This window comes from Diadema setosum, chromosome 1 (assembly GCF_964275005.1).
Source record: "Diadema setosum chromosome 1, eeDiaSeto1, whole genome shotgun sequence".
Classification (NCBI taxonomy): Eukaryota; Metazoa; Echinodermata; class Echinoidea; order Diadematoida; family Diadematidae; genus Diadema; species Diadema setosum.
Genome location: NC_092685.1, coordinates 18900227 through 18924597, shown reverse-complemented (window position 1 = coordinate 18924597; position 24371 = coordinate 18900227). Strand labels below are relative to the sequence as shown.

Below are 24371 nucleotides of genomic sequence, written 5' to 3'. Positions count from 1 at the left end.
TTTTTCTTCCCTTGCCATGCCTGTTTTACAGGCCGGAGGGAAGGTTGGGGAGGTGAATGAACCAGTGCTGTTCATTGATCGAAGTCAACGACTTCATCGACACCCTCGTCACACATTTCTCCATCTACTCCTCTTTGCACGCCACCATCACCATCAAAGACCAGCAGACAGGGGGGTGGGTTATAGGCTGGAGGTTAGAGATGGGTAGCATCGACTCAACTCCAAAACTCTTGTCATGCATTCATCTAAAATGTTCTCCCCATTTTCAAGTCTTCCCTGATATCCGGCTTGCTTCATGCTCATTTTCCTCTCAAATTTTTTTCCCTTTTCTTTTTTTTTTTTTTTCCTAACCAGTTACTTGTGTGCATATGTGTATGTGTTTGTTTGTTTTTTTTTTTTTTTTGGGGGGGGGGGGTGGGCTGAAGGAACATACTGTAAGTGCTTTTGCATTAATCCACTTGCATGCAGCCTGCACTCCAGTTACACAGGGACTGGCAAACTGACAATGAGAGTGACTCTCCCCTTGGGGCAAGGTCAGGGTTGCCCAAGATACGCAGTGACCATGGACCTGAGACAATAGGGTTCAAGTACCACCTTCCCGTCCCCCTGGGTCCTCCCTAGTCTCTCATCTCAGACCTCTTGTAAGATCTGAACAGCATCCATTATTCTGCTCACTCTGCTATGTATTAAAGTCAGATTGTAGTATAAGTGAGGCACCGTCAGTCATGTTATATCATCCCACCTGCTACTATCTCCTAAATTTTGTAGCCATGCTCACATACCCTCTAAGATGGGATATTCAGAACGTTTACTAGGTGAACCAGATGAAATCAGAACAAAGAAAGTTTCATGAATGATATGGCTGGGCATGAATCCTACTTCAATATGGCCTATAAAAATAGAAAAGATTTTGATGACAAAATTTAAATCACTGGCTGCCTAAATGATCCAACATATTGAGTCTGGTCAATGTGTGTGATGTTCTGTGCAGCTGAAACAAGTCATATAAATGATCAGATAGAGCACATTGATATCCTACATTACTTACTTCTTATCTCAATAAGCAACCTCCTGATTTTTTTAAAGTCTTCTAACACATAACATAAACTTCCACAGATGACTTCCACCAACAACAATTCAGTAAATGGGGCAATGCAACTACAAAACTTGGCTGATTTCCTTTATCTCGCTAAAAATTGGGATTTATCCTGCCTGTCAAACTTTCTGGCATCTTTCTTCCAACTCTGGGTACTGCAAGCGCCCACTGAGCGCAAAGATACAGGAGAGTTAGGGAGAAAAATGGAAGAGTCTGGGGTCTGGATGAGGTGAGGCTAGGCCCCTCTATCCACTACTAGCCGAACCACAGGGCTTGCGGTTTGCCTGACAAAGGGATTGGCGAGGAAGGAAAGCTCTAATACGGCAAACTGGTGCGGAGGAAGAGCCAGTCAAGGCTAATTCGATCTGCACATGATCTCCCTACCCTCTCGGCTTGTTGGTCCTTCCCGGGCCCAAGCGTGCTGGGGAAACAATAGGAACGTGCTACATAGATAGTGGAGAAGTCCGAGCTGCGTGCTTCCCCTCCGTCCCCACATGGATCCGCCAATGCACAGCATTCCGTGAGACGTGGGACGAAAGCAGCAGATTGACCTTCACTGCACATAGCACGCTATGACACAACAAGAAATCATGGAATTTGGTTCCAAATATATGGTGGTTAGAGTCTGCAATGCAATCATTCTTTTGTTTCCTTCGTATTTAGGCACAGAGACACACTACAGTGCTATCTGTGTTCCAGATGTGGCATTTGATGATTACATTATTTCAAAAGCATCAGACACTTCAAATGAGAGTACCTATGGTCAGAAATCTACTCTACATGTGAGCACATGAGATAGAAGCAAAACAGCAAAAGAAATTACAAAAACTGACATGTTTCAATAAAGATACAAATATCACTATGCCAGTGAGTCATCCCAAACTGAGACCAAGAGAAGCACAGGATTGGTTAGGTGACTCCAAGATCTCTTGCGCATGGTTGGGTGTGTGTTTCCATGTCTAAACATCATCAATTTCAAGCAACCTCGAGTCGAAGTCAACAAATTCTCAGATATTTTAAATTTTACCAGAAATGAATCAAGAACATTGCAATAATTCCTCTTGCTCAGAAAAACCGAAGAACATGCTTCTGCAGAATAACTTCTTCTTTTTTTTTTTTAAATGGTCTTTTTCAAAAAAGACTTATGCAAATTTAAACAGTGCCTGTCAGATACTGTGTTTAATGACTTATGGGCATTAAGGAAAGGTTTTCTCTTTATTACTCCGCTTTATCACCAGTTATCTTCATGCAAAACGGTTTCCTTTGGGAGTAGGTTATCCTGATACTTAGCGTCTGTACAAATAACAACAGAGATTACGGTAACTTTCAAAAGTATGGGTATAGCGTGATAGTGTAGAATGTGAAACTAGAACCCAATTGAGAGCTTCCTCACAAGTGGTGTTGCAGCAACACATCTGAAATTGCTTCTTGGAAGGTGCTTACAAGACAATGAAGATCCTGCACAAGTTACTTACATTCAAAACAGTCTCAATAAGTGATTACATTTATTGATATTTTGTCATTCATATTCAAAGACAATTCAATTTCCTTTTTCAATTTTCACACGATGTAATACACACCTGCATCACATCTTTTCTTTTTCTTAAATGTCAGACGTCAAGCTCAAAACGGGATCCCCTTTCCACAGACAAATTGTCTTGCACATGGAAGCAACCACAGGGAAAACTATATCTATGGATAGATCTTAGTATGACAAAGATATTACAGAGAAGGCCAGAGTGTCTGTCATATTCTAGTTCACTCCTTCCGTACCCAAGTGACCACTATCCCAAACTTATCCTTTCTTCCATATATCCACAAAGGGGACATATTAGTTTCCCCCCTGCAAAATGAGAAGCCCCTCTTGCCATGGCAATTCAATATGTTTAAAAGGGGAAAAAAATCTTTACTAAGAAAATGAAAGCACTTAACAAGGGAGATAGAGAGACAGAGAGAGAGAGAGAGAGCGGTAACATTGGGTTTGTTTTGGCATTTTGAAGCAGGGCATGGTCACAATATCACTGCTCAAATATTTGGCTACTGTAGAGAAGGAAGGGAGATGCTGGAGCTGTCTAGCAGGGAGAAAGGTAGGCCGGTGAGGATGCGGGAAAGGGCCTGCCATGTTTCTCCACCACATGAATGCGACTATGTACATACATACCGGCCATGTTGGCCATCATCAGACCGGGTTTTCCAGTGGTGGGGAGCAAAATGCAGGAATAAAGAAAGAAGGGAAAACGAAGAAGGAGGGCACGGAGGAAGATGGAGGAAAAGGAGGCAGGAGAAAATAGAGAGTATGGGAGAAGGAGGGGGGAGAGGGGGAGAAAGGGAGGGAATATAGAAAGGGATAGAGATTGACTCATATTGGCATGAGGAATGATCTATTCTGTGGGCAGTGCGATTGTGCCATGCTGCTTGTCACTTCTCATCTCCAACACTATTACTCTGTGTGGTTCAACCCTGTCAGGAGATGGGTTACTCAGTGGGCATGTGCTATATAATACAGCATGCACAATGTACAAATGTATCAGCGTGTGAGTGTGTACGTGTGTGTGTGTGTGTGTGTGTGTTTTATGTGTGCGTGTGGGCATTGAGGCTGGCTCGGATGATAGCCCCCCCACGCATGCTACCTTCTTCGGATGCACGACATCGTGGTTCCGTTTCCAATTTGCGGACTTATTTTCTCATTTTGCCAGAAAAATGCAGAGCACAATAATCTCGGTGCGCAGCCTGGAAGCGCGCCATTTGTTAAACGCACGCTGCAGACGGCCTCGAAAAACGGGGGCAGGTCGTCGTCGCGTTTCCTTCAAATTCTACGGATACACCAGTGAGCTTCATGTCCCAAATGATCCAACAAACCAATATTCTTTACAACCAACAAACTGCGAGGCGACGTCCCTTTAAGCTAGATACAGACTCAATCCACAGCCTTCCATATTGATGAAGCAAAAGTGACCATGCGCAAAACCCAGTTATATCTCAGCAGAGCTCTACTTTGCACCACAGGCTACAAGAGCGCATATATACCCACCTATATCACTCACTTTAGGCAGCAATTGAGAGGCAAGAAGGATGATAATGCTACTGACTCAAAGATTTATAGACCTTTCTGCCTCTCATGTGATTTTTTTTTCTTTTTTTTTCAACTTCTGATAATTGTAAATAAAATTTGTGACTTCTAGTTCAAGTAGTTTTTGGTCAGAGGCAGATTGTTGTAAAGAATTTGTTACTTGTGCATCCAGCCATACAGGGGCCTGTGTCGTGGAACATGAGCAACTGGTTGAGACTCTGTTTAGTGTACTGTCAGCCAGTGAGTAGCAATTGATACAACTGTTATGATCGATTGCAGCTGTTTATAATAAAAAGGCCCTGCAGTACATTCACATCATCTTTAGAAGAGCCTGGGCTTTGGAAGGGGGGGGGGGGGGGGGGAATGCGGTGCACTAAAAATGTGGTCCTACTGGTGGAAGAAAGCATACCTTAAGGACAGTATACTAAAGTACAACACTTGTGTGTTTGTGACTACTGTATTGTCCTGTGGAAATATCATAGATAATGATAATGATAACATTAGTAATAAAAACAACCAAGTGTCTGAGATGAAAACACTGGAATCTTTATTCTCTGGGCAAAATTATGCACGCTACATTTTCCACAGTTCATTAATTTGCCGTAACATGGCAATGTCTTCGGTGCAAGTGTAACAATACCACGAGCCAGAGAGAAAGAGAAGGAGAAGGAGAGAGAGAGATAGAGGAAATGACTGGGTAAAGCACATGCATGAAGTCCGACCCAGAAATTAAAAAATGATGCCTTGACTCCATGAGGCTTAACTAATGTCACTCAGTCACAGGTTTCTACTACCAATGACTTACTTTAACCCAATGAGGACGGACTGATTTTGCTACAACACACATTTCCCATAGACCCCCGCCCGGGTATACTTGGGACTCGTTCTCATCGGGTTAAATGAAGGGAGGTTCTCATTTCCCTATGGAGTAAGACAGAAGATGGAGAAGAAAGAGTAACATAATAAACCATCTGCTCAACAAAAGTCAGATTTATGGCACTGAATGGCATATCAAATAATGCTTTTCTTTTTTCCCCTTCCTGATATCTACACATGCTGCTGTAAAATAATACTGAATTATTTATTTATATCCCATGAGAGTACCATGCACAAAACAAAAAAAAAAAAAAAAAAACCTGTATTGAATGCATTTTATGATCAAGAAAGCTCCATCAAACCCCAAGAAGTTTCTTTATTTTAATGTATTATATTACTTACACTTGGTCATGTCCACCTCAAATGAAGTAATGAACTACCCACCATTCTAGCATCCCCATTCACATTTTTGTTCCTTCTTCTCTCTTTTCAGTATTCAATGCAGCCTTTCATGTGTGTTTTTTTTTTTTCTGATGAATTTCTACGACTTGAAACAAGCGAGACTTCTTTTGTCTTCTGGTTAGTTTCTGGCTCGCTGAATCAGCTCCAGACAATGAACACATTGCATCTATTCATTCCACAGCCATGAGAATGCACAAAGTCAAACGTAAAATGGACAATTCCAGGTAACTTGCAAAATTTTATGGACAGAAATCACATGCCACAATAAGAAAGGCATATAATGTGTCACTTGCCTAATGCAACAGGGAGAGCGATACCTTGGGTTTAGCATCATGCACAGTGTGAAATATTTCCACCTGACTGAACATCATTACTCCGTTGGCGTACCTAAGTATTTTCCTCAGAAACCATTTAGTTTGGATTGAATAGAAGCACTCCAATAAGCGAAACATTTACACTGTACGTGAGCTTTCAATGCAAGTCGTGCATTGACCATATTATTTCATTGACTGCTGCTGGTTTTTTGTTGTTGTTTTTTTTTCCCTCCCTTGTGTGCATGTGTCATTAAGAATGAAAGCACCCAGCCCTAAATTCAGAGTTCCATGCATGGATGCTAGTACGCTTATTAAAATCAAGCCTTGCTTTGTCGGAGGTAGGGAAATTCTGTGATGTGTGCTGAATACAACATTAGATAATTACCATATATTTCCTCGCCCCTCTTTTTTTTTTCTCCATTTGAGCAATACAGCGACTAAACCACAAATTCCATTTCCACAACAATGAATCTAACAATGTGCTTATTGCAAATCACTTCCTACTGGGCTGTTGCATTCCACAAACATGGAAAACTATGGGCTGTATACTGATGACATGATCATTACAACAGTCATGTAACTGTGTCAACTCCACGCGGTTCAAAATTCACCTTTACTGGCTTTAATACCGCATTAGTACATCAGAGCTGTGATCCAGCACTCTAAACCTGCTATCAAATCACAAAATGCACACCCACATTTTGGAATTCAACAAATCGAGACAGATTTCATGTAAATCATGGTGACTCCGCAAAAGGAGTTGCAACACACATGCCTCATGTTTTTCATTTCATTTTTTTTTTTTTTTTTTTTTTTGGGGGGGGGGGGCTTTGAAAGTACAGATTTCCAGAAAAATTCCCTTTTACATTCTCACACATGCAGTAATTTTGATGTCTAGAATCCTATAGCATTTTCTTTTTTTTCAGCAGGATCAGCCATCTAAAACGCAGTGACTTTATCAACTGCCAATTCATTTTGTCAAGCTGTCACATTCAAGCTTTATTTTCAAAGATCTCTATTCACCATTCACTATGCAGAGAAGCCATAATGCTAGGACCTGTAGTACCTGTAACTGATTATATTATGACAATCATATAAATACGACAACAATGTATCCACTCAGAGTAGCCAATATCTGCACTTAAAAACCAAAACCCCACCCCCAAAAATAAACAAATTAAAAATTTTAATCCTGCAAATGCTGCCAAAATCATATTTTTGTTTTAGAAACAAAAAAAAAAAAAAATATGAGAGAATTGCACATACGGTTGTAATAAGTGTACTAAATCAAAATTCAGTCAAAAAAAAAACAAGCATATTCATACCTTGAATGCACAGAAAAAAAATAATATAAATATAAAACTATAGTGAAAATGTATTGCGTGACAGCTCAACTAATTTGAGTTTGGAAAAAAAAGTGGGAAAGCGAGGGGGGGGGGGGGGACTGGTTTGCAGATGGGATCCTATGTGTCAGTTACATAGTCATAAAAAACACTGCATTCCTTGCACACCATTTGGTGCATGCATATAGACTCAAGAACTTCCAGCCCCAGTGTGCCGCTGCACGCTCGCAGCTGCATGACGGGATCGTGCTGACGACTGCGCCGATCTCACCGGCCAGGTGGCAGCGAAGCAACGAGAAAAATTAGCAGCACTCTGGCAAAGCTGGCTTTGCTATCCTCTGCCGTGGAGACTGTACTGCCATGTTACCACACATGAACACAAAATGAGAACATTCTTTCCCAGTCCTGGAGAACCATCAAGATCTTTGCCAACCAATGAAAAAGGTTTGATGCCTACACAGGGTAACAGCTTGGTTCTAAGCTACTTAGACACTGTATTTACATCCTCCAAAAGTCCATAACCTGTCAATGCATTGAATCACACCAAAAAGTAGATTCTTATACTCTTGGGGCACTCCATAGTAGCCGAAAAAAGACATCAACGTTTTTCATATGTCTTGTATTGTAAAAAGTAATTGTAAATGTGTATAGCACAAGGATAATTTCAGCTTTACAACAGTTATCAAGTGAATGCTTTTCAACCAGTACGGTAGATAATGACGTTAACTTGCAACCCAAACTCGGTGTGCCAAATAGCACTGACCATCATTCATACATTGCCACGTCAGTACAAGCAACCTCAAGGCTTGGCATTCTGCACAGACAAATACGACAGTCTTGACAGAATTCGGCCGTATGCATTCGTGAGGTACATATGCGGTGAGCTTCAATGTCTATACTGAGAGGTGTGAAAGTTCTCTCTCTTTTTATTTCATACACTTTGAAGTGGATATGTGTAAGATTGGGTAGAGAAATTCATCATCCGATGTCTCTCTCTCTCTCTCTCTCTCTCTGTCTTCTATCTTAAACCATAACATATTATGTTACTTGCTGTGTGCAAAGTTGCACTTGTAATAAAGATTCTACAGTACCCATTACTTGGCAAATTCACAAGATCTATTTTTTTTTTTTTTTTTAGACATAATCCTCACATGCGACACTACCCGATGCCCTTACTCTACAAAACATAAAGGGAAAAGACATGCTGAATATAACAGAAATTGATGTTTCTTTTCAGTAGAGCAAACCTTGGAAGTATGATGGTAACAATCATAGTGACTACGGGTCAATTACTTCATAATAAACATTTATTATAGGCAGACAGGTCCCATCATAAAGACGAGTACATGTATAGACCCACTTGAAGCAAAATAGCTACATAGATTACTGCTAATGCATCCAGGCTCATTAAAAAAAAAATGAATAGATCTATAAATAAAATGGAACTGATATCTGCTAGCCACATACAGCTGTCACTACCTGAATATGCATAAAACATGAAGCATTTTTAAAGTTTCGGGGTTATGCACATTCACTCCTGATAATATCAAACTCCAGTCTGCTTTAGAATCTTCTCGCATTATGCTTTACCTTTCTAGGACAAGACATAACGATGCTTTTTTTCTCAATATACCTCAGTTACTAAAACTATGATCTGCATCTCATCAATAACTGTGTAAAAATTCATCAGAGTGTTCCTTGAGGCCATGACAGCTCACAGCCCACGCCTGGTTAAACGGCATTGTTGCAGGTAAACTATCTTGGTGGCGATGTAGGGGTTAAGCCGACTGACACATCACACAGGAATTCCCGGGCTCATCTCTGCAGTACCATGGACTTGGCAAAGCGTACGTTGAATTTTATTGAGACTACTTGCACAGTGTACCTATCAAAATGGTTTCACTAATAAGCATCCCATTACCTAAATGAGGTATTATGTCTAAGTGCGTACACAAATGTGGGACTTCAGACAGTGTACGCCCATCCACACAGAGCTCGAGCTACGCACATTGTGGAAGAGCAAGTATTCATTCATTCATTGTCAATAGCTTATATAATATATTAGCTTTCAACAGACTCTTTTGGGCTGAATTATCTACTTTCCTCAACACACACTAGATTTTCAAAGAGCATCAAAGCATCACTATACATTGATATGTGTCCATGGTGAACCCCCTAAAAAATATCAATGAATAATTTAGTACAACAACCTCAAAGACACAATATAGACCTAACCTACACCAAATGAGAAGAATACTAAAACTGAAGAAAATTCCTGTCACGAGTGAGTGTGGTCTTGAAATAGAAATATACAGTCATGAATTTTGGCTTGAACAATTGAATGCACATTTTTCTTTTCTTTTCAAATAAACCTCAAGATGTGGCAAAATATCAAAATTCTGAGAAGTCTAAAAGGAAAGATATGGATGAACTGTACAAATGTTCTTTTCTTTTGTCATTGTGGAATTCTACCTCTGGATGCTGCTTTGCAGGATGTTGCGTACATCAACATTCCTAATTTTAGATTATTTCTGAAATCGGCAACAGTACTTTACAAGTGACACTGGGGAGATTATCAACAATCTTATATGGTTTCTGTAAATCATTATTCCAGCAGCACAGTCAAATTGTAATGGCATAACAAGAATTACAAGTGACACAAGATAACATTTAATATACACATGCATCTACCCACATCAAATATTATTTTATCACAAAATCAAATTTACAAATTATCTTCAGTAACTTTGACAACATGTGGAAAAAACAGCTCCCTCCAATCTCAATGACTTCATTCGTTCTAATGACAGGAACATACAGAAGCAACATTTCACACTGCATAACCCATGACACTAGAAGCAATAAAAGGACCAATTATACTGTGTTGTTTAGGGGTTGATAATATCATAAGGAAATCTGTTTGGTCTTGGAATATTCTACGGTTTACAAGGGTAATCACATACTGAAAGAGGAAGGTGAAAACTTCCTTAGGACAAAAGAGAGAGACCTATAAAAACATACAAACAAAACTGGATGACAATCCTTTCGCTAGTGCAAACATATTATGACATTGTTCGGCTTGTTTTGCTTTCACCCTCTACAGCAGTAAGTGCAGGGGGCATGAGGGTCTACGTGCAACACAAGGCGTTCAGAGTAAAATCAGCAGGACTTTTTGAGTTAAACAATGAGCATCTGACTTCAAATAACTCCCATTTCTTAGATAGGTTGTGAGTTTTTATGTTCTTATATGTTGAGTTTTCTCTGAAAGTGTTTTGATTGGAGTTTCTTCCCATCGATCAACTTACAGAGTAACATTATCCATGGGGGTAAAGTCTCTCTGGTAAAAGACAGGTTGATACCAGTAAAACTGAGCAAAAATTAAAGTTGGGTAAATGTTTTGAAACAATGAGAAAAAACACTTGCCCAAATCAGACAAACAAAAAAGTTTTGAAGCTACCTTTTTTCACTTTTCCCCTGGTTAAACTCACAAAATCAACCGTGCATACAGAAGCTCAAAGATGACTGTTTAGTGATCAATGCAAAATACTTTAATTTCATTTCAGCATATTTCCAACACTTTCATAAAGAAGCCCCAACGCAATGCAATACCAACACCCGATCAAACCAAATTTGTTACTCCAATGTGCTTAAGCATGTGAATCAAATGTGTGCTGTTTATTCAAATGACTTATTTCATTTTATTTTATTTCATTTTTATTTTGATTTACAAGTGATACAAGTGATTTATCTATATTTTGTTTTCTGACATTATTGGACTTTCTTTTCGGGCAAGTAAAATTCATGTTCAGGCAAGTATTCTGCAACAATTTAAAAATCTGCTTGCCCAACTGGGCAAGTGGGAAAAACATTAATGTAGCACCCTGTATTAAGTATAGACAAGAATCAATAATCAACATATCTTCACATTTAATATTTTCAATTTTGATGATTACAACCTAACAAAAATTCTTTATTACAATGTACTGTACCTTGTCAGTATCAATTAAAAAAAAAGCCTTCTCCTCAAAAAGAAGTGGGGATATCAATATTATATTCAATTTTGCTGTCATTTTGTAATGACTCAAAAAAATAGAAGTTGTTGTGCCACAGCACTCCTGTCACACATTTTCCATCATAATCTCAAACGAGATAAATTTCAGTTAACTCAAAGTGTGAAAACTGGTATATTTGAAGACCATCCTACCACTACAAAAAGCAAGATTAAGAAAAAATAAATAAATAGATAAAATGAACATATCAAAGCTGAACCAGGGTTGTCCTACTATCTCGTTACAAGTTACAATATGGCATCGAGTATACCCTCTCAAACTACTATTAGGCTTCAGCTTCAACAGTTTGCTAACAAGCCTCTCTCTTGCTTTCTTACTTTCTTTTTTCTATATCTACTCCCACAACTCAGTTTCCAACAAGCACGGCACAGAGGGAAATATTTCTGTCCTTGAGTGAGAAATGAAATAACACTATTATTTCATATGTGATGTATAAGCTGACTTCTTTGTTTTGACCCTATATGTTGTAGAAATGTATAATTTGATCATAATTATCTGGGAGACAACCTTGTTGAAATGTGTGGGAGATGAAAGCACACATATGCCAAATGTTCAAATAACAGCAATGCAAGCATTCTAAGCCTACATCACAAAGACACCAGCAGAAGCACAAGACAATGCCCTCAACGAAACCCACATATAAAATCTGAGTAATCGTAATAGCAGTCCTAATTTCGATAATTCCACGCGTGTCACTGAATCACGAGGGTATTGCCAGTCAACAAGTGCTCAAAAATAGATGACCGAGAAAAAACTTGTTTGCTTTTCCATTTTTTCTTGTCTTCTTCTTCTTCTTCTTCCTTGGGAACGTTCAGAGTTCACTAGTTACACTCGTGCCACCAGTACAAGTCGAGGTACCAGCACGAAAGGCTCCCAAAGGCCATCCACACAAGAGGTAACATTTGAAGGCAGTAATAACTAGATTACGCGAGATGCTGGTACATAGATCCCTGTACACATGTAGCAGCACTTGCTGTAATCTGAGATGGGATACGTGTGACTCCTAACACTACACATGCTTTCCGAGGCCAGTACATCACGTTACATACAACATACAAAACAGACGACGCACACAATGGCAACTGTTCCTCAAAACTTCATTTCTCTTTTCCATCCGTTTTTCCTCTCTCTCCCTCTTTCTTCCTTCCTCATTCTTCTCCCAACCCCCCCCCCCATTTTCTTTCCCACTCCCTCTCTTTCTCATAATGCACTGACAGCATGCACAACAGTAATTCAGCGTCTTTATTGCAGTTTGAAGCACGTATTACATGTATTTCCTTCATGCACACAACCCACAAATGGCCCTAGCAGACCACAATATCTGTCCGGGACTCGGCAAATTTTCAAATCCCTTCTGCCCGTGGGCTACGGGGAGGAAAGGAAAAGAGAGAGGGGGGAAAAAAAAATACAAGGGCTCCTTGCCACAGATGGAGAAAGAGAGAAAACGAGCGACGATGACGCTAGAAAAGGCTCAGCCTGATGCAAACAACATCACGAAACGATAGCCAAACAGCGATCATGAACTCTTGACCCGCGAAAACCACAGGCAAAACAGAGAGACAGAGAGGGGAAAGAAAAAAAAAATGCATAATTCCAAGCAGAGAAAATTAGGTCCAGGTTAAGCACTTACACCATAAATGGGAAAAATGCATCAACAATGTCTAAGTGATAAGGAGAGTCCAAATGGAATATAGATGCAGAATTTATGAATCGCTTGAACGCAGTAACTAAGGCTTTCATACCTTTATCAGGCTGAATATTTTGAAAAAGATATAAAATGATTTGAGCTACAACACAAGTACAACTACATTATACACAGATAGACTTAGAATAGGGCATTGCCAACAATGCAAATTAACTGAAAGTCTACAGACAAGATGAAAATGTGACGCTGCTACTGTAGGTGCACTTCCTTTTCAGTTCATGGAATGGTCACTTTCTAATGAACGAATGGTCATAGGCAATAAGAAATTGATGTCATTCATATAGCTTTGGTAGGGCCTACTTGACATCCACTACCCCTAAGAATCACTAAATTAGTCAAATAATGTGATAATATTGATACAACAAATAAGTTAATGTCACCAGAATATGATAATCTGGACAGTAAACTGAAAATGTGAATGAGAGCATATATTGTCTCTGTATCAGAAAAAGCTGAAATTTCTAGTTAAAACTCCAAAGTATCAACTCTTGGTAATAAGGCCTGGCCATTTCCCCCTTTCCTTGACTGTGTCATTCAGTCTTAATGGCTAGCTAATCTGAGGGTAGGCAATTATCTGTTGTTATTACCTCTACATTTCACTGATTCATCTGGATGGCAAAAGCATTTAGCAAATCAACATCTGGGAGAGACATATTTTGCGCCGAAGCCCGATCACAATCCATGACGGCACAAAATGGCAAATGAGGTCACTATGGTCAAGCAGGTATGGTCAACCACTGAACACCGCCTGTCCATCTGAATCAGCTGCAAGTGGTCAGTCAGCTCTGAGGTACTGTACTCAGTGCAGAATGCACTATACAGGCATGGACACTGGACAGATATATTTAACAATTTTGATAGACATGAGGAGGAAAAAAATACCTAATAATTCATAGTTAACATTGTTTACTAAACTGGCATTGCAATTGTTTACTAGAATGGCATTGCACACTTATTTTACAAATAAGATAAGAGTTTGTATCTATGCTTTAATCCCTGGAATGTCTGATGGAACCATATAATGTGGTATTGAAGGTACCAAATAAAAATTTGCTACTTTGTTGAATTATCTTCTTCTTTTTTTAAAGTGCTATACATAAGGTTTTTTTTTTGAAAAAAGGGCGAAAGTAATATTTAATGCTTTATCGCAAGCAGATTTTGTCTTATTAGTAATCTTAACAAAGCAAGAAATGAAATCTATTGGGTCAGATAAATCCTGTAATCTAATTATTTTTTCTCTCTCTCTCTGATTATAGTATTAAACAGTAAAATGTTAATGACCTGCCCCTATAGTGGCCATATAGGCGTTGAAAGCTTGAAAGCAGCAGCACCACCACCATTACTGTGGCACTTTGCATTATCAGACTACAGATGAAAATAGGACATCACAGGCCAAGTTTGTGGATTAAAAAGGTCTCTTTCTGCTATACAACCTAAAATTGCTAAAGCACTTACAGAAAAAATAAAAGTTATATATTATCATTACTGTAATTACTTTACTCAAGTCATAATACTAATAGGGATGAATTGGTATTAGGATTGTTGATGCCGATCACTAAAATTCGACCAGCATGATAGCACTGTGTAAGTGTACATCTTAAGGCACTGAGATTGCACCAAACAACGCTGTAACCCCACATACATAATGGTTCCCTGGCTGCAGCATGCCAGAAGATATAAGGCAGTACAGCTTTTGTTTTCAAACATTACAATGAAATCATATGTTGGCAAAATGTCTAACTTTCTCAGGATAGGACCTCTATTTCAATATGTCATATGGACTGCATACAAACACGTCACTAGTAGTACTGACATATATGTAATTCAAGTGAAATTCCATTCAGATATTATTTTGCTCCATGTATGAAAACAGAAAATTCAGAAATTTAGATTAGTGAAAATGGGGGGGGGGGGGATATCAGACAATCAGTTGGCAACTTTGTGATTTATGTGTTCAGCAGGGCTTCATTAATTGTTTTTAAAAAAATTAACCTATTCAAAAATTTTTTCCAAAGAAAATTTCTTCAGACCTGTTCTTGGTACATAATAGCATAACATACATCTGCCTCATCTGTGGAAAAGTTCTGTATTTGCCTATATATTTGAGAAAATGAAGATCAGTGAAAGTTTTTGTTCAAAATGAAGCATTCGTCAACACCTTCATTAATAGAGTTGCTAGTATTTTCTATTCTCTAAACATTTACAATTCATAACTTTTTTAATTTGTCGATATTATTTTCCCAAATGTTCACTGATTCAGTCTGCTGATTTTTCTGTCTTCATACAAAGCAACATATATTGCGGTATCAAGATGGAATTTCTTATTAATTAGTGTGTGGTCCCCAGTATCATCATATGCAAATCTACCTATAGTCTAGATTTTACATGCTACGTCATGAGATTAAGTCTCTAATTATTGTGGGTAACTTATTTGTGTGCAATGTCAGTGGCACTTTGGATGATTGTCCTGGAAGGGTTAAAATGCACAATGATGAAGGTGACCTGGTAGGAACCCACCATTAGAATCACACACTGGCACAGATTTTGCATTTTGAGGCTACCATACCTGCCATTCCCTTCACAGAGCTCAATCTCGATGATGCTCTTGTAATAACGGGAATCAAAATGAAGTGTCACAATGCACATGGCCAAAAAGGAAACATGTAGGTAACCTAAACTTCCTTTTAACGTGATCGTGACGTAAAAATTTCATTGCTCAAACAGACGAAAATGTACTAAAAAAGCGGATGATTTTCAGTCATTTGTCCATGCTTCATTGTAATGCCTCACTAATGGGCTGGTGTTCCACCGAGAAACCTGAAGGTAACGCTGAGCCTAAATAGACTTTGGCAGTAAAACGAGCCTGCCTAAACACGCCTACATGTATGTACACCTAAAGAATCATTGATTACTGCCTAGCACGGCATATGCCTTTAATTACCATATCAATTCCCTTAATTGTTGATTATCATCAGCAGACATATCATACTAATGTAGCCTATTTATACATTTAAGGTTTTTTATGCTCTCTCTCTCTTTCTCTCACTCTCTCTCTCGGTTTGGCAACTATGCTTCAAAAGATGCGTGCACTTCTACCCAGCAGCTCTGTGTGTGGATAAAACCGCCATTGCTTGTCATAATTGACAGAAAAATGCAAGCATACTCTAAACACGGTAACCTAATCACAGAAATGATATTGACAGTCACCCCTAGCTACAATCTTGGGGTCAATTCCCGGAACCTAAAATCTGTAGGACAGATTACAAGGGTCAGACATCTTACACAGGTCGCAGCAGCATCACCACAGGGCAGATATATATAATGCACATGAGGTAAAATGAATATCGTAAGGTTCATTTGCAGCATTATAAGGTTTAAAAAAAGAGAAGAAAGCCAAAATATATCTGTCCAGATCTTGTGTGAGGCGGCCACTCCACAACATTATGAATGTATGTACATAACATGTATGTACTTGAGCCCAGCTAAAGAAAAAATACACCAACGTTCACAGATAGGTTACCCCTGTCTTACAGCTAAACATACTCGGTGAGGAACATGAACCGCGTATGTGACACTGGTGTCATTTCACCAGCTTTCACATTACATGACTCCGGCATACATGGCATTGTATGGCCTGTCATGATCGATAATAATGTTTTCGAAAGAAGGGGTAGGAGGGAAACCCTAAAATGAAATGACCCCCCCCAAAAAAATGAAAGAAACACGGCCGAAAGTGATAAGGTATGGGGGGGGGGGGGGGAGTGTTTCTCACCAGACAGACCAGTACTGGGATCCTGAATGAGCCAAAATTGACAGCAGACGAAAAGTCTGATCGGCTGGCGGCCAGAGCCGCGAGTCTGGTCAGGGCGGGAACGCCGTATTCCAGACAAATCGTCAATTCACGTTCCAATTACAGGAGGCCATCTCGCGACTGACCCTGCCGGCTTTGCGACAAGCAATACAGCACTCCAACAGCCAGCAGCTATCACAGTCACTAGCTGGTGTTAATTCAGTTCCAAATTAAAAAAAAAAAAAAAAAAACCCACATTCCTCTGACCTGCTGATATTATTATTGTTGCTGAGGTCACACAGTTTCATGTCCACTTTTTTTACATTTCCTTTCAAAGAGTTCATTTTTGGATCTATTCAACTTCTTGCAGCAAATGAATTGAGGAGGGGGGGGGGGGTAGTAAAGGGGTGGGAAATGATTGTGGGATTTCACAGTCTTTTGTTGTACTTTGAAGAGGACCTGGGCTCACTCCCGATCCTTTTCATCTGTTTATGCAGACAAAATCCCTGCCAAAATAAATCCATCTCTCTCTTCCCCCACGTTTGCCCTTAGCAGGAGTCAATCTCGCCGTAGTAGAGTGAGGCACTCCGGCGACGAGGCGGCAGATAACATTGCCATGGTTACAAATAAGCAACGATGTACGATATTTGGAAAAAAAAATGATATGCATGCAAAACCAGGTTAGAAATCTGACAGGTTGGATGTTTGTGCGCAAAGGCTGGACAGAAAGACTTGCTGCAGCTAACCCTGTAGGAGAAGGGGGGTGAGGGCATGAACGCTTTGGACAGCAGTGTGTGGTGGGGAGAGGGAGGGCCACTGAGCTGGCTGGCAGATCTTTGGGGCAGTGAAATGGGGTCGTATGGCAAGAGCAACAAACACATACCAATAGTTTAACAAGAATGTGGCGAGTGACAGGTATGAATGATGGAAAAATTGGCTGGTGAATGGTGAATTCTTCAGCTACTTGCACTCTCTCTCTCTCTCTCTTTCCATGTCTGAAACACATAGAACACATTGCAAGTGTGTGTCACACTGTGCATTATTGCTTTGACGACAAAGACCCAACTTTATGAATCATCTATCAACTATTCCCCAATAAGGGAAAAACGTTTCCTCAGGAAGTCATAAAGTAGGTGTTTGTATGAGGTATATGTTTACTTTCATCAATGATACATAAAATAACTACACACACTACAACCTTTAACCCTACAATTGTCCCATATTCATAAAATTACTCCCTGACAAAAACAAAATAATAAAAAAAAAATCCACAAGACATGACAGAATGAAAATAGGCATACTAGTAGAAGTAGCATTGGTAGCAATGAGTGAAAATGGAAAAACACTATATAGGCCCACAACAACTGCTAGTAAAAGCTCAGTACAAGTGTAGTACAGTAGTAGTAGTAGTAGTAGTAGTAGTAGTAGTAGTAATAGTAGTAGTAGTAGTAGTAGTAGTAGTGGGAATGCTAAAGCAACAGGGAAATTAAAGCTAGCCCACCATGGGTTCCTTAGAAATGGGAGTTTGTGTTACAAACCACCCATCTGAGCATAAAATCAGCATCATTATATCAGCATCCTTATATCAATGAGCAAAATGTAAAATAGTATTATAGAAGAATTGAAAATGAATATGTTTTATTGGTATAACAAATTGGTGCTGTTGTTGTTTTGTTCCAGTGTTCCACGTCTTACAAGCTTGGCTTTTTTAGTGGAACACTGTTTTCCATCATTGTGATTATTTACTATTCTTGTTGCCATGGCAAAGTGCATTGTTTCTTTTTTACGACATCATTCGTGTAAATACTTTATATTGTATTTTAAAAAATCCTTTATCAGACGAGTGTAAGAGAAATGAAAAAAAAAATTGTATCACTTTGGATCATGTCAACTTTTTCTTTTCTTTTCTTTTCTTTTCTTTTTGATGATGGAAATAAATAAACTACTGAAAAAAAAATACTATAAATGTCACTTTGTACAAGCAAGACTAGCATAGGATGTGGCTTTGACACTATGCTAGATAAAGATACCATACTGGATTTGACAAAAGAAAAAACTGTTTACAACCAATAGTTTCTTGGAGACAGTTAATGGAAGACTTGGCCACTGACTACAACTGTAAACATGGAATAATGCACAGTGTGGAACTTTTCATGAATGTCACACTCTGCTAAATTAGTATTTTTAAAAAATCAAAAATTTTGGGAATTATGAAATAAGCTGAGAAATGTTTTCATGTGCAAAACAGTATGCACATGAAATATACTGAATGGGTCCCATCAACATTCTTCATGACTAAGTTCCAGTCTTAGAGTCACGTTTCTTTGTTTATCCCTCTCCACTTTACTGAAGAGGAGATAATATTTGTTTAACAGACCCTCTACTGATATTGAGGGTGATGATTCTCATCCCCCCCCCCCCTTTTTTTTGGGGGGGGGGGGGCTATCAGTTTAATAAGGAAAGATAAGAGTATTAGTGTAATTCCATTACCTATTACAGGTATCTTCATATAGCATATAAATAATATCTGTAGGCCTAAATGTTTTGGAAAACTGACATTTCTTTCAGCTCTGAAATCAGTGCAATTAAAGAATCTCAATGCATAAACAGATGAATGCATTATTTTTTCTTTTAGCAAGGTCATCATCAAAAAGAGAAACATCACATCATTTCAATGATACTGCACTCTTTACACTCAAACAAGAAATATTTCTTGGCTATGTTGTTAAAATCATCACATATTTTCTACTTATTTTCTTTGTTTTTCTGCAGCTTCAATCTCAAATATCCAAAGTAAATGAAAATGGATGTAATGGCTTTTACATTTAAACTCTTCAATAGCTTCATTAGAAATTCAAAATAGCAATTTACTTAAAAATATACTGATGCTACTTATCATCAACAAAAAAGAAATTAAGATAAAAAAGAACCCCAGTTTGGCAGGCACTTATTTCTGAAATAACTTTTTCAAGCAACCCTCTTGATTGACAAAAGCAAACACACAGAACACCTTGTATCAATCAGTATATGTCTACATAGAACTTCATTATTTCCAAGAGATTTTGCAGTAAATACTGTAGGCCTATTGCAAAACAAATTACAATTGAGATTTATACCTTTTAATATGGATCTGATATAATATAGTGAATGTGTATGCTGGCTGAGACAACATCAAGCTGATATTATATGGGCACTTTTTTCTTATCAAAGGCAAATTATCAAACTAAGGACCAATACTTTCAAGAAATGCTAAACAAAAATAAGCATGAAGGAGTACACATGCTGCATTTCCTTTTCTTTTTTGACACAAATTTCAGTTGTAAATGTATGAGACTAGTGATCAAAACATCATATCTTTCATTCTCTGTACATTTTGCCTCAATAAATCAAAGCGTACTGATAACGCAATGGACTGGTATGTATGTACAAGATTGCTACAATCTTTTCATTTCAATCGCCACATTTATTTATGGTTGTCAGTTTAATGACCTAGACATGCTAGCTGTAAAACCCCGCAGTAATCGAGCAAGTCCATAAGAAGACAAAACCCCTTTCTGATCTTCAAATGACCCACATAGCATGACAAAGGAAAGGGACAGAATATTTACAAAGAAATTCATGAAGCTTGTCATGTAGAAAAGAAATGGTGCACATCATGTATCAACTGAAAATTGATACTCACGAACATAGTTTAATGCATTATCCATCACTGTGGATATCATGAGAACTTCACCATAATTAATAGCAACATTTCAATGCAATAAATTTCCTACTACTAGTACTTATTTCTTTAGGACTGTTGTCACACTGACAACATTCTTTTTACTTTGTGTATCACCAGCTCCCCATCATCATCATAAAAAAGAAAATTAGCTTATTGCAACATATAATTTGTAATATATGTTGTATATATGTAAATCCATTACCAATTTACACACACACATACACACACACACAATTCAAACAGATATGATTCAACGGCCTACAGTTTTTGGGTCCCAGGCAACATAACATGTTATAAATTTAAACATTTCAATATCGATATTGCATATTATTTGTGACTGAGTTTCAGTTCATTCAATTCTTAACATTTCACAAATTGAGTTAACTTGTGGATTCTATTTATGTCAAAACTATATAATTTGAATGAAAGCACTATGAAACACAAAACTGCTCTGTAAACACAACATTCTATCACAAAATACTTGATTCTTGCCCTTGTTTACACAGTTTACATATCTACAAACCAAATATTGTCATAAAAGACTGACTTTTTTTCCTTCTCACTTATAAAATATCCCACGCATACATCATGTACAACTGAATTTTCATCTCACACAAATGTAACATCTCTTACAATAACATTGAATCCTAGCATACATACTCAGATTATGAAATAAGGAAAACATGTACATTCATATGAGGTACATTGTTCACATCTACAGGCCACATTTATCAATCGATGTACACGTAGCCTTTACAAAATCTGCCCAGGTTGCGACTACTGTTGAAACATGTGAAGAAAGGCAGTGATATTGTGTTTACACACCAATTGCACAATAGCATGGCCTGTGAAATACAACACCGTGCAGGCACACAATAAAGACGCACTCTCATATTCAATACTCGATACAATATGGAAGGACTTCATCGGTTAGCACACAATGCTGGTACTCAAGTAATGATAGACAAAAACGAAATACAAGGGTCCTCTCTATTTCCTTTCATTTAATATGATCTGCAACATATGTGCCGCCGATAATCTTTCTGTCACTATTGTCTTCCCCTGAGCTTGCACTCTCCCTTACCCTTTTATATTGTACACATTGCTTCATCTCATGTTTCCAACTCTTTTTAGCTCTTAGAGGGGAATATCTTCAAGAATATGACACAGTCAGATACAATAATATCATGACAAATCACGGGAGGGTACAAGGGAGCATAGATCAGAGATGATGCAAACTGGTATAAAGATGATAAGAAATGGTAAGAATCCTACCTTGATCTTTTCGGGGGCGGATGCACTGTCTCCTCGATTTTCGAGTAATCCCCTTCTTGGGACGAGTGGGACGACACCGAGGGAATCGGGTCCACTGGCATTGTGAGGATGATGATGTAAATCCCGTAAAAGGAGATAAATGGGAAAAACGAGATTTGTAAAGAAAACACACCAGGTAAACAAATGTGCAGCACTTCTGCAATTAATGGCCTATTTGTATCAAACTTTGCGTATCCAAAAATTGGCACGATGATGAACGAGTAGGACTGGGATGGCACAAATGAACACTTCACAATGGTTCCTTCTTCACTAATCCAGCGATGAGACTGTCGCTTTGTACTCGAAGTGGATGGCCGCCATCGAACTAAATCATTTCTCCCCTGAATATTTTTTTGGCACTTACAAATGCACTTATCTCTTCTCTCCCTGCGCTCGCAGATGTGATGAAGTCGAATGCTTGGAATGTGTTACCAAAATATCTGTAAACAAAACACGGGAGCGCGGGGTGGGGAAACTTGATGCTGGGGTTAAAAGTTGATCATTGCGTGGCAAAGGACTCGGAGGTTGCAGTTTTTATCCACGGGAACATTGAATTGCCGCTCACAACGAAAACACAGAGCAGCTCGGCCCAAACAGAAGATACAAAAACATGCTCCTTCTATTTCTCTCTCCTCTCTAAACATTGAAGTGGCAGCTTTGTTATAGGAATGTGCATGTCACGAGTAGCTCGGTTCCAAGGTGAAGTGATAATTTTTCATTCATACTTCTGTTATTTTAGTCAAATCACACAAAAAAGTGCCCTTTGACGGGGTGGGGGCACATTTGTCTGAACTTGCCTCAGTCAAGAGGTCAATTTTGTTTTGTCATGCGCCGTTTGTGTGTCAACAGTGGCCGTAATGCCATTCTGCACATCACGCATGTTCCTGCTCCTGGCGGGTAAACATCTGAGAGAGGAATACGAAGCGGGATCTGATATTGCCGGTAAACACGCAGACACATGGAAGAGTGTGATCCAAATTATGTCGTGCAGTTCTGGGTTTCCATTCACAGATCCCTCTATCCGAGGCAGCCACAAATGACAAAGATATCAGAGTAACTCTCCTCCAAGGTTTCGCTACAATTCCAACTGCAAGGCTTTCTCTCCGCAATACTGGTTCGATTGTTGCTCATCCACCATACACAACGATATCGGTGAAAAAAAAAAAAAAAAGAGGGAGGGACAGAGAGAAGGAGAGAAAGGAGAAGAAAAAAAAAGAAATAAAAAAATGATGGAAAGGGAAAAAGGAGTCAGAGAAGTGTGTCTAAGTGCTGCAATGATTGAAGGTTGAGAAAACAGACTGAGGAGGTAAATTGGCTGTGAAGACGTGACTGAGCTTTGTGCGTTTCACGCTAGCCCAGGCCGGCTGAATGCGTGCACAAAGACCCACGGAGCCGCCCGCAGGGGGGACAATAAGACCTGTGTAGCAGCCCTGAGCCCCAGCGTTCGGGCAGGTGTTCCAGCCGGCGCTGCGCTGACTGTCCCTGCTTTCAGCGGCCTGCAGACAGTCCAGCGGGCTGGAGGGAAGTTGTGGTCACCTTCCTCTCACTCACTCCCCCACACAGCAGGGCTTCAGACTGGAGATTCCTCCCCTCTATACCTGCTCGAGCAGCCAGAGCAGGGCGAATGGTGCAGAAAAATGGAAAGAGGTGATCTCTTACAAGTATCAAACACGCATTCCTGTAATCATCCTTGTAATCCTAAATTACAGCCGGTAGTGTCGCAACAAAAATGTGAGGCAAAAACTTGAACTGGTGCTCGGCAAATACTCCACACGTTAGCCGGCAATCAGTGCTGGAACCACACAGCTGTCGCCAGTAAATACTAGAGTCGTCCTGGGTGATGATAGATTCTGACTGGATGTGAGTAGGGAGACACAGATTATGTGTATATGGAAGTCAGTTGGTGATTTGCGACCCAATCAATCACAGGAGCTGAAGTCAGTTTGATCCATGGGAGTAGAGCAGGTGGTGGCAACGTGCCTCATCTATCCCTGCCTTGTAGCACACGAGAACACTGGCTACACACAGCTACACACACACCGTACACACAGATCAGGAGTCACAGCACATGTATCCTGCACATGGCATGCACTGGCTACAATCCTACAGACCCAATCTCTCTCTCTCACTCTGCCCGTTCTGTTCTGCGATGGTGGCATCGGCCTCGTAAGCAGCAGCAGCCACTCTGCCCCGCGTCAGAAAATCACTCACATGTGCTCCACACAGCTTGCTCCGCGAAACCAAACCAGCCCTGTGCTCTTGTTCAGCGAAGCCGCTCGTTGTATTCTTACTTGCCAGAGCTGTCTCTCCACACGTGTTTCCGGATCAACCGCTCGCATCTCTCTCTCTCTCCCAATTCAAGACGATCGGCTATCTCTGCCAGCTATCTGTCAGTATGAAAATCTAATCCCACGGGATCCTGTACATGGTGTCCCCTCAGTTTTATGCAGACACAATCATGTCGAGTTCTGCTCACTTGTATCACTCATTCCACATGAAATTGATATATTCGGCTCTGCACACGGATGGCCACTATTTTTGTTGTCGCTTCACGACATTCAAAACGGCGATTATTGGTGCCAAGAAATAATTCGCAGGACGATGATACGTATTCAGCCACCACACAGTATGCGATACGTAATCGGCAGACCAGGCAGGCTAGCATCT

The 24371-nt window shown here is 39.5% G+C and overlaps 1 protein-coding gene across 1 annotated transcript in view; it reads right to left on the bottom strand.

The window, feature by feature from the left end:
• Positions 1–21679, bottom strand: part of LOC140227885 (vitamin D3 receptor-like) — a 228651-nt gene extending 206972 nt beyond the window's left edge. The window contains exon 1 of the mRNA XM_072308273.1: positions 21666–21679. The gene's annotated coding sequence lies outside the window, so the exon portion shown is untranslated. The remainder of the gene's footprint in view (positions 1–21665) is intronic.
• Positions 21680–24371: the final 2692 nt, after the last annotated feature.